Below are 10,085 nucleotides of genomic sequence, written 5' to 3'. Positions count from 1 at the left end.
GTTTGGTTGTGTGTGTGTGTTTGGTGGTGTGTGATGTGTGTGGTGTGTGTGTATGGTGTATGTGGTGTGTGTGTGTGTGGTGTATGTATGGTGTGTGTATGGTGTGTGTGTGTGTGTGTTTGGTGTGTATGTGTGTGTGTGGTGTGTGTGTGTGTGTTTGGTGTGTGTGGTGTGTGTGTGTGTGTGTGGTATCTGGAAGGATGTATAACAAACAAACAATTGAGATTCAAGATAGAAAATAAGAGGAAGGGTTTTCACTGCAAGTTTTTAATATTGTTTTCATGTTTAACCATACGATTACATACCTGTTCAGAACAGTAAAAAAAGAAAGAAAGAAGTTCAGGATCTGTTCCATGTCAGCCAAAACCGCGGTGATGATGGAAAAAGTAGGCGATGCATGAGGCAGACTAAAAAAATGGGGGTGTTTCCCTTCGGAAGGACAAAGTGGATGCTGCATAAGATCTAAAGTCTATGGCCCTGGCTGGTTTGGTGGATAGAGCGTCGGCCTGTGGACTGAAGGGTCTCAGGTTCAATTCTGGTCTAGGGCACATGCTGGGTTGTGGGCTCGATCCCCAGAAGGGGGCGTGCAGGAGACAACCAATCAATGATCATCATTGATGTTTCTATCTCTCTCTCCCTCTCCCTTCCTCTCTGAAATCAATAAAAACATATTTTTAAAAGTAAAAAATAAAGTCTATGAAATTATGAACCCAGGTGAGCCGGAATAAGTGGAATCCCTTCCTCACAAAAGACATATGCGAAGATGTTTCATGCTCAATAAAACAACAATATTTATTTCATTTTTAAATAACAAATAACTCAACCATATACAGAACTTATAATTTATAACAACAAACTTCCTTAACACCTGTAATGCTCCTAGAAGGGGAAGACAGGGAACATGGGTGGACAGAAAGGAATGAGAAGAACGGGCGCTGCGGATCTGGACATGGGCACCCGGAGTGGGGCCAACAGGTGGCTGGGCGCCCAGGGAGGGCCCAGGAGAAGCGTCCATTGCTGTGACCTCTGGTTTGAGGACGAGGCTCAGGTTCCCCCAGGGAAGCAGATGCCCCGGGGACCCTGGCAGCGCCTCCTGAGCGCGCCTGCAGCTCTACCATGAGGTGGGGCACTCGCAGACATGGCACAGCGGCTGCTCTGAACAGACAAATGGTCAGTGAGCCTGCAGCTCTCCAACGAAGCCGCATAAACCAACAGTGACAGTGAAAACAGGGAGCGGAGGAGGGCCTTCTTCCCACCTGTGCAGGGACTGGTTCTCGGCGCAGGGGGACGGCAGAGCTCGGATGTCTGTTCCTCTTACATCCAGTGGTTGTTCCAGAGGAAGCGCAGCAGTGCGTGACCTCCCGCATGGAAAACCACGACAAACTGAGCCAGTGCCTCTCTGCCTTCCCGCTGAGCGTTCTGTTCAAAAAGAGAGAGGGGGTTTGTTTGTTTTAAGGCAATAGAATAATCCGAAGTGGGAAATTCAGTATTAATATTAATTCAATCAATACCAAAAGCACGCTTCTGGGCTGCTTTATGATGTAGACGAGCTGGAGGAGACTATCTTGGGGGTGAGTGATGCTCTCCCCTGCACCTGTTCTCCCACCTTAACCCCCAGCAAATGGGGGCCCTCTTTTCAGGGCTGATGCCGCCTCCTCTGGCTTCCCAGAGCACTTTCTCCTCCCCTCAGAGAAGCAAGGAAGCTTGCCTTGGGGTTGGAAGAACTGATGGGACTCAGATGGGTGTAAACCCCTAACACTCCTCATCCCCTTCCTTGCTTTATTTTCCTCCAAAATATTTATGACCGTCTGATAAGCTATGGACTTTGTTTATTTATTTACTTATTTCTTGTCTCCCTTGAGAACATAAGCTCCCTGATCTCAGGGAGTGTGTCTGTCTTGGTCACGGCCCTGTCTGCAGTCCGGGAACAGCCCGACACACCAGGTACTCAGTACCTGTTAGCCGACTGAATGAATGAATGATAAATCATTAGCGGCAGGTTAAGGACTTTAGACTTTGTCCTGTCAGTAACAGGAAACCACTAAAGGACTTTTCTCTTTTATAATTTATATCCGTTAGGAAGATGAATGAATTTCCTTCCAGCAAGGCAGACAAGAAAATGGGCGCTGAGCCAGATGTTGGGATAGGTGACCAGATCTCTCTGAACCTCAGCTGCTTCTCTTGAAACACCTGTACCACGAATTGATAGGGTTCCTGTGAGAATTAAATGAAAGGAAAAGCTGTTTTCCCTCTGCCCTCTGAGAGTGTTTTCAAAGAGTACCTGGAAGAAATCCTATATAATAAACCCTAATACGCAAATTGACCCAACGGCAGAATGACTGGTCGCTATGACGTGCACTGACCACCAGGGGGCAGACGCTCAAAGCAGGAGCTGCCCCCTGGTCGTCAGTGCGCTTCCACAGGGGAAGCACCGCTCAGCCAGAAGCCAGCCTCTCCAGCCTCCACAGCAGCGCTAAGGACACCTCGGGGGACACCCAGCAGTCGGACATCCCCGGAGGGGTCCCAGACTGCGAGAGGGTGCAGGCCGGGCTGAGGGACACTCTCCCAACCCCCAGTGCATGAATGTCGTGCCCAGGGCCTCTAATAAATATTAGTTTCCTTCCCCACTTTTTAACAAACTAAGAAGTTCCCTATGCATTACTGTATCAGTAAGGTCCCAGAGAAAACAGGTGGCACACTCAAATTAGGATAATTGAGGGTGGTTTGAATAAGGAGACGATCTACACAGTGGGTAGGGGCCAGGGGGGGTGGTACAGTACCGAGGGCTGGTAACCACAGAGTTGGTGCCACTCCTAGGCCTATAGGGACACGGAGGGTGCAGTTTCTAGAACCCAGAAGAAAAGAGTCCTTCCTGTAGAGAAACATTTAAGATCCTAAAAGTGATGGGAAGACTATTATAAAACACACTTTATATCTAGGAAAACGACATGCCCTGGATTTTAAAAAAAAAAAAAAAAAAAAAAAAAAAGACCAGTTCCTGGAATCAAAACCCTATATAACTCAATAGCAAAACATGTTATTTTGAGCACCAGGCCTATTTGAAAATACAGAATGCTCGCTTCGTGAAAAGAACAAGACAGCAGACGTGTGGCAGTTCAAGGGCAGTCAGTTCAGCAGACAAAGCATGGCCTGCTGAGCTCCTTGCTCGCGTTCCGGAGGCAGAGTGAAAGTTTCTTTAAATATATCAAAAGCAGGAAGGGACCTGGCGAGTCAGTGTGACCACTTGATGGAACTGAGTACAAAAGGTGGGTAAACAATGACTATACATAAAGGAAATGAACCGTGCGGGGTTTGAAATTCTGTTGAAGTTGCTGGATTTAAGCCTGGAAGCAGCAGAGTAAAGCCTTTGGCATTTTAGAACCAAACTTAGAAGACATTTCTAAAATTATTTTAAAATTATGATGTGGTCTATTAAGAGTGTTCTAAAATGCAATTCTGTGGTAGAGAACAAGCGATCTTTAAAAGTCTAGGTCAGCCCTAGCTGGCTTGGCTCAATGGATAGAGCATCAGCCTTTTGACTGAAGGGTCTCAGGTTCGATTCCAGCCAAGGGCACATGCCTGGCTTGCAGGCTCGATCCCCAGTTGGGGGCGTGCAGGAGGCAGCCGATCAATGATTCTCTCTCATTGACATTTCTCTCTCTCTTCTTCTCCCCTTCCTCTCTAAAATCAATAAAGAAATATGTTTTAAAAAAAAAGTCTAGGTCAAAGCCCGCTTTGCAAATTCCTGCAAGGAAAGCGAGGGCAGGCAGAAGGGTAGACATGCAGATCGATGGAAGAGAACTGAGAGTCCAGAGATAAAACCCCCATTTACAGGCCATTGATTTCCCATGAGTGCCGGGGGAAGAACAGTCTTTTCAACAACCGGTGCTGGGAAGACTGGGTGCCCGCATGCAAAGATTGAGAATGGACTTTTAACTCACACCATATGCAAAAGTTAACTCCTACTAGATCAGAGACCGAAATTTAAGAGCTAAAACTAAAAATCTCTCAGAAGAAAATATGGGTGTAAATCTTCATGACTTAGGATTAGGCAATGATTTCTCAGACAGGGTGCCAAAAGTACTAGAAACAAAAGAAAAATGAACTTCCTCAAATCAAAAAACTTTTGTTTTTCAAAGAATACCACCTAGGTAGTGAAAAGACAGCCTACAGACTACGAGAAAACATTTGCAAATAGTATTTCTTATAAGGAATTTACATCTAGAATATATACTAGTAAAGAACTCCTACAATTCAATAAGAGACAAATAACCCAATTTTTTAAATGGGCAAAGGACCTGAAAAACATTTCTCGAAAGAGATACACAAATGACCATTACGCGCTTGAAAAGATACACAGCATTAGCCATCAGGGAAATGCAAATCAACACCAGAGTGAGAGAACTCCTCAAGCCCACTGGGCTGGCTATAAACAAAAAGACAGTTAAGCCCTAACCGGTTTGGCTCAGTGGATAGAGCGTTGGCCTGCGGACTGAAAGGTCCCAGGTTCGATTCCGGTCAAGGGCATGTACCTGGGTTGCGGGCACATCTCCAGTAGGAGCTGTGCAGGAGGCAGTTGATTGATGTTTCTCTCTCATCGATGTTTCTAACTCCCTATCCCTCTCCCTTCCTCTCTGTAAAAAATCAATAAAATGTATTTAAAAAAAAAAAAGACAGTTAATAACAAATGTTGAGGAGGATGAGGAGAGACTGGAACCTGTGCACTGCTGGTGGGAATGGAAAGTAGGTCAGTCACTTTGGGAAACAGTCTGGATGTTCCTCCAACCGTTAAACATAGAATTCTCATCGAGCACAGCAATTCCACGCCTAGGAATGTACCCAAAACAACTGAAAACATATTCTACACAAAAACACGTACCCACGAGTTCACAGCATCATTCTTCATAATAACCCCAAAGCAGAAACAACCTAAATATCCATCCCCGGGTGACTAAATAAACACAATGGGACCTATACAGACAATGGAATATTGTTCAGCAATAAAAAGAAATGAAGGACTGACATGTGCTACACATAAAACAAAGAAAACCTGGGACCGTTTTGTGTTGACTTATGCGGCTGCAGCGGCAAATTTAAGACTTATAAGCAAATTACAAAAGGTAAAGAAAGGGAGGCAACGTGGAGAAGGAGGCTCATTGTGTCCTACCCTGGTCTCTCCTATTCAGAGAAAAATATTAGCAGGACCCATGAGTATTCAAAATTAGCTGATCAAGAAGCAGGAAAGTTGAACTAAGGAATTTCCAGAAGGAAAAGTGAAAATGTTCCTACAGAAGAAACTAGCCTAGAAGGGAGCAGACAAATAGCCTGGGTGCGCTGTAAGAAAAGACACGCGGTAAAGAGATATTCAACTCCAAATCCTGGAAGGGCAAAGACAAAAAGCAAGTTAATTTTTTGGTTTAGATGACATCAATTGGTCATTTTCTGTGGGCCAGGCTCTGTTCTAAGTGACTTACATAGATTCTCTCGTTTAATTTTCACAACAGCCGTATGAGGTAGTGCTGTCGTGACCTCCTGGTTACAGAGGAGACCCAGGGAGGGTAAGGAACTTGCCCCCTGTCACACAGTGAACAGTGGTGAGCCAGACTTTGGACCCAGTACTGGGACCCTAAAGCCAGCACTTAACCCCTTAGACCACAGTTGACGATTTGGTGAGCAGGGAGTCCATGTGAGTATCTCTTCTATGTACGTTAAGCCTCTGGTGTGGTACTGGGACACGGTTGTCCAGTGAGGCCAGAGAGTGAGGCTGTGGGGTGAGGTCTTCCCTGAAAGGGGTGCTACACAGAAAATGGGTGGAGGTCGGAAGACACTCCCCCGCCCTCTCTCTGTGCCTCAGGCTCTTGGGTCCAGATGTAAAAAAGAGGTGACTCCTGGGAGAAAGGGGGGGCAAACAGTAGAGACGGTATTGGGGTGGTGCATGTGTTTTGGAACCAGCAGACATGGTTCAGGTCCTAATTCTGAGACTTACCAGCTGTGTAACCTAGGAGAAGTCACTTAACTTCTGGTCATCAAGTTCCTCATTTGAAATGTGAGAATAGTAATGATCCAAGCTTCGTTGGTGGTTGTAAGAATGAAATAAAACAATACAGCCCTGGCCAGTGTGGCTCAGTTGGTTGAGCATTTTCTCATGCACCCAAAGGTCGTGGGTTCAATTTCCACACAGGACAGATGCCTGGATTGTGGGCTGGATCCCCAGTCAGGGCTCGGTGGGAGGCAGCCGATCGATGTTTCTCTCTCTCTCTCTCTCTCTCTCTCTCTCTCTCTCTCCCCCTTCCTCTTTCTCAAAATCAATAAGAACACATTTAATAAATAAATAAAACAATGCAAGTAAAACTGTTAGCATGGTCCCTGGCAAACAGCAAGCCCTCAATAAGCATCAGTTACTATTACATAGCTTTAGTTTACCCTCCAAATAGAGTTGGGCTGGGAATGAGGTCATTATTGATCCCGTGAACCCAGGGAGAAAGCAGCACTTTATAATCCAAATTCTTATCTCGAGCTTCAGTGTCTCCTCTAACTCCAGATGGTTCTTACAACTCCTGTGCAACTTTACAACGTCTCAATCTGCATGTCTAATAGAAACGTCAGACTCACGTGTCCCAAATCGAGCTCTATTTCCCCCAAAACCTGCTCTTCGGTTTCCTCCATCCATCTCAGTAAACGGTGCTACCACCAACCCATCCAGAGGCTCGGGCCAAAACCACTGAAGTATGTGTTCCTTTCCTCTCCCTCCGCACATCCCGCTCATCGGCCAATCCTGCAGGCTCTACTTCTAAACGCACCCTGGGTCTGACCGATCATCTCTTACCACCTCCACTGCTGCACGCTGGCCCAGCCTGTGGGGTCTCCTCTGCCGCTCTGGCCCCGGATACAGCGCACTCTGCAGGAGGCCAAGCCCCAGACCTCACTCACTCCAGCCCTTCTGGCCTCCTTACTGTTCCTTGGGCCTGTTCCTGTCACAAGGGCTGTGCGCTCGCTGTTCCCTGGAACACTCCCCCCACGTAGTCCCGTGCCTCATCCCTCCCTTCCAGTCTCTGCTCATACATCACCTCCCCAGAGATACCGCCTCCCCGATTGCCCACCCAAGTCAGTCTCCATCACTGTCTTCCAATGCTGCTCCAGTGGGCATCCTGCCTGACGGTCCGCTGCCTGCTCTGTCTCCCTCCCAGACTGAGGTCTGTGACAGTAGGCTCACCCGCCCCGCTCGCTGCTCCAGCTGCCAACGCCTGCAGCTGAGCCTGGCGTATAGTAGGAGTCCAATAAATATTTGCCTTAATGAAATCGGTCTATCAAATGGCTTATTTGACTGTGTTTATTTCATCTTTGTTTCCTTCTTGCTTTTAGTAGTGTTGCTGTCGGGGTCTCCCATTCATGATTTGTCTCGGAATGTTTTATCTGAGGGAAAAGCTGTACACTGTCTACATTTGGACCAGAACACGAAAGAAGACACGGCGCTCCCTGAGCCAGCGCAGTGGCGACAGCAGTGATGAGAAGAATCGTCACCGGAGAGGGGAAGCGAAGGGCAAGAAGTGGGGCCCGAGGGGCAGCCACCCTTCCTATCCCAGAGCCCACGTGATCGGTCTCTCTCTGCTGCCAACTCCAGGTGGTTCTGAGGAAAACTAAGTTGGCTGTGAATTTCATTGCCCCTAAGATTTCCAATGGCAAGCATTATTCTTTCCTGTTTGCCCCCAATACCTCTTACAATCAGGAGAAACTAAGAGATCGGTGAGAGTGGGGCTTAGATCATACCTCGGGGTTGGTTCAGGAGGATTAGAACAGTCTAAGGCAGAGGTTGGCCTCCCTGACTGAGCATTCGATTCACCTGGGAGCTTTTAAAATGCCTGGTGCCCAGGCCACATCTCATGCCAATTCAATCAGAACGTCTCAAGGTGGGGCCTAGGCATCTGTAATTCTTTTATATATATATATATATATATATACACACATATATATATACTAGGGGTCCGGTGCACAAATTTGTGCACCTTGAAAGGAACTGTGGGCCGTGAGGCTGCAGTAAGCACAGGGGCCCCCCCCCCGCCATCTGCCGGCAGCCCCACTCCTGCTGCCACCACTTCCATGTGCTGATGGCTCCGGTCCCGCTCGCACCCGCTAACAGCGCAGAGCGATTGGGGCCGGTACCAGCAGCAGGTGCGAGTGGGTCCAGTGCTGTCAGCGGGTACAAGTGGCAGCTGCTGCCCCGATCGCCCCTCAGGAGCAGGGGGAGGTGGAGAAGCCCTCAGGGGCGATCGGGGCCAGCAGCCACCACTCACACTGCTAATGGCACCAAGTGATTGGGACTGGTGCCAGGCACTGGCAGTGTGTGCAAGTGGTGACTCCAGTGCCAGCTGTGGGTGCAAGCAGGGCCGGCGCTGGCAGTGGGTCTGAGCGGCAGCTTTGGTGCTGGAAGCAGGTGTAAGCAGGGTCAATGCCAGCAGTAGGTGCGAGCACCGGGCAGGACCGTCGCACGCAGGAACAAAGAATTTTCAGTAACCACTAGAGGCTTGCCCTAATGACAGTGGCCGGTGCCCCGCCTTGGTCTGGTGCCCTGCTCACCTGCTCCACCATCCCACCGTGGCCAATGCCCTCCATGTTTTGCACACGCCCCCTGATGGTCAGCGCACATCATAGTCAGCGCACATTGGCTTTTCCAGTTGTTCCACCGTTCGGTCTATTTGCATATTAGCCTTTTATTACATAGGATTTTTAAATATTTTTATTGATTTCAGAGAGGAAGGGAGAGGGAGAGATAGAAACATTAATGATGAGAGAGAATCCCTGATTGGCTGCCTCCTGGGGATCAAGCCCGCAACCCAGGCATGTGCCCCGACTGGGAGTAGAACTGTGACCTCCTGGTTCCTAAGTCAATGCTCAACCACTGAGCCACTCCAGTTGGGCCAGCATCTGTAATTCTTGAGATTACACTAGGTGATTCCAAAAGGCATCCTAGTTTAAGGGTGTGCAGCAAAGTCTCTCACACGTTAATGTGCACACAAATCCCCTGTGCAAAAAATTAGATGGTGCCCTGGCCGGTGTGCTCAGTGGTTAGAGTGTCGGCCTGCGCACCAAAGGGTTGTGGGTTCGATTCCTGATCAAGGGCACATACGTTGGTTGCAGGTTCACTCCTCGCCCCTAGTTGGTGTACGTGTGGCATGCAACCAGTCAATGTGTCTCTCTCACATCGATGTTTCTCTCTCTATCTCCTCCCCTTCTACTCTCTCTGAAAAACAATGGAAAAAGATATCCTCAGGTGAAGATTAACAACAACAAAAAGGAAGATGGTGATTCCAGCGTGTGGGCTGGGATTTTGCACATATGACCGGCTGCTAAGTGAAGCTGAGGCTCCTAGCCCATGGACCACAGTTTGAGCAGCAAGTGTGAGGTCATATACTGACCTTGAGTCAGGCTCACAATTTTCAGATTGAATGCTTGGTAATCCAGACATTACTAATCCACGTGCTCTGCTCATTCCTGGGCATCCCAGCCACTTAGCAGCCATTGTTCGGCCTGCTCTTTCTCCTACCTGCCGGCCCTTCCTAGAGAAACAGAGGCCTCACCTCTTGAGCCGTCCAGTGATCAACGCTGTCTCCAATGTTCTTCAGCTGCATGGCCAACTTGTGGATTGTTTCCTCCGGGTGATGGTTCTGGCCAAGGCTATTTTCCTTGGGCTGAGAAGGTGAATTGTGATCTGCATTAAGAGAAGAGAGTTCAAAAGAGATACTACATTAACTGTCTGTGAAATTACTCACCACTAGTTACTAAAAACCATCTTAGATGAGAGGGATGAAAACCCATCATCATAATGATTATCAAAAAACATGCCCTGGCCAGTGTGCTCAGTGGTTAGAGTGTCGGCCCATGCACCAAAGGGTCACGGTTCAATTCTGCTTTGATCCCTGGCCTCTCTCATCAATCTCTCTCTCTCTTTCTCTCTTTCTATTCTCCCTCCCTCCTCCCTCTCTCCCCTCACTCTCTCTAAAAATCAATGGAAAAAATATCCTGGCTGAGGATTAAAAATAATAATAATTCTTATTATTATCAAAAAACAAATCCTTCGCCAAAACCGG

At 47.9% G+C, this 10,085-nt stretch overlaps 1 long non-coding RNA gene across 1 annotated transcript; it reads right to left on the bottom strand.

Moving 5' to 3' along the window:
* Positions 1-766: 766 nt before the first annotated feature.
* LOC106695571 lies at positions 767-9,742 on the bottom strand. The gene is made up of 2 exons (XR_001346640.2): positions 9,576-9,742; positions 767-1,419 (listed from the first exon to the last, which is right to left on the bottom strand). It is a non-coding gene; the product is annotated as an uncharacterized LOC106695571 (long non-coding RNA).
* Between the last annotated feature and the right edge of the window lie 343 nt (positions 9,743-10,085).

The sequence above is a fragment of the Myotis lucifugus genome, unplaced genomic scaffold, assembly GCF_000147115.1.
Source record: "Myotis lucifugus unplaced genomic scaffold, Myoluc2.0 scaffold_1678, whole genome shotgun sequence".
In the NCBI taxonomy this organism is placed as follows: domain Eukaryota; kingdom Metazoa; phylum Chordata; class Mammalia; order Chiroptera; family Vespertilionidae; genus Myotis; species Myotis lucifugus.
This window is presented reverse-complemented; position numbering and strand designations above follow the sequence as displayed.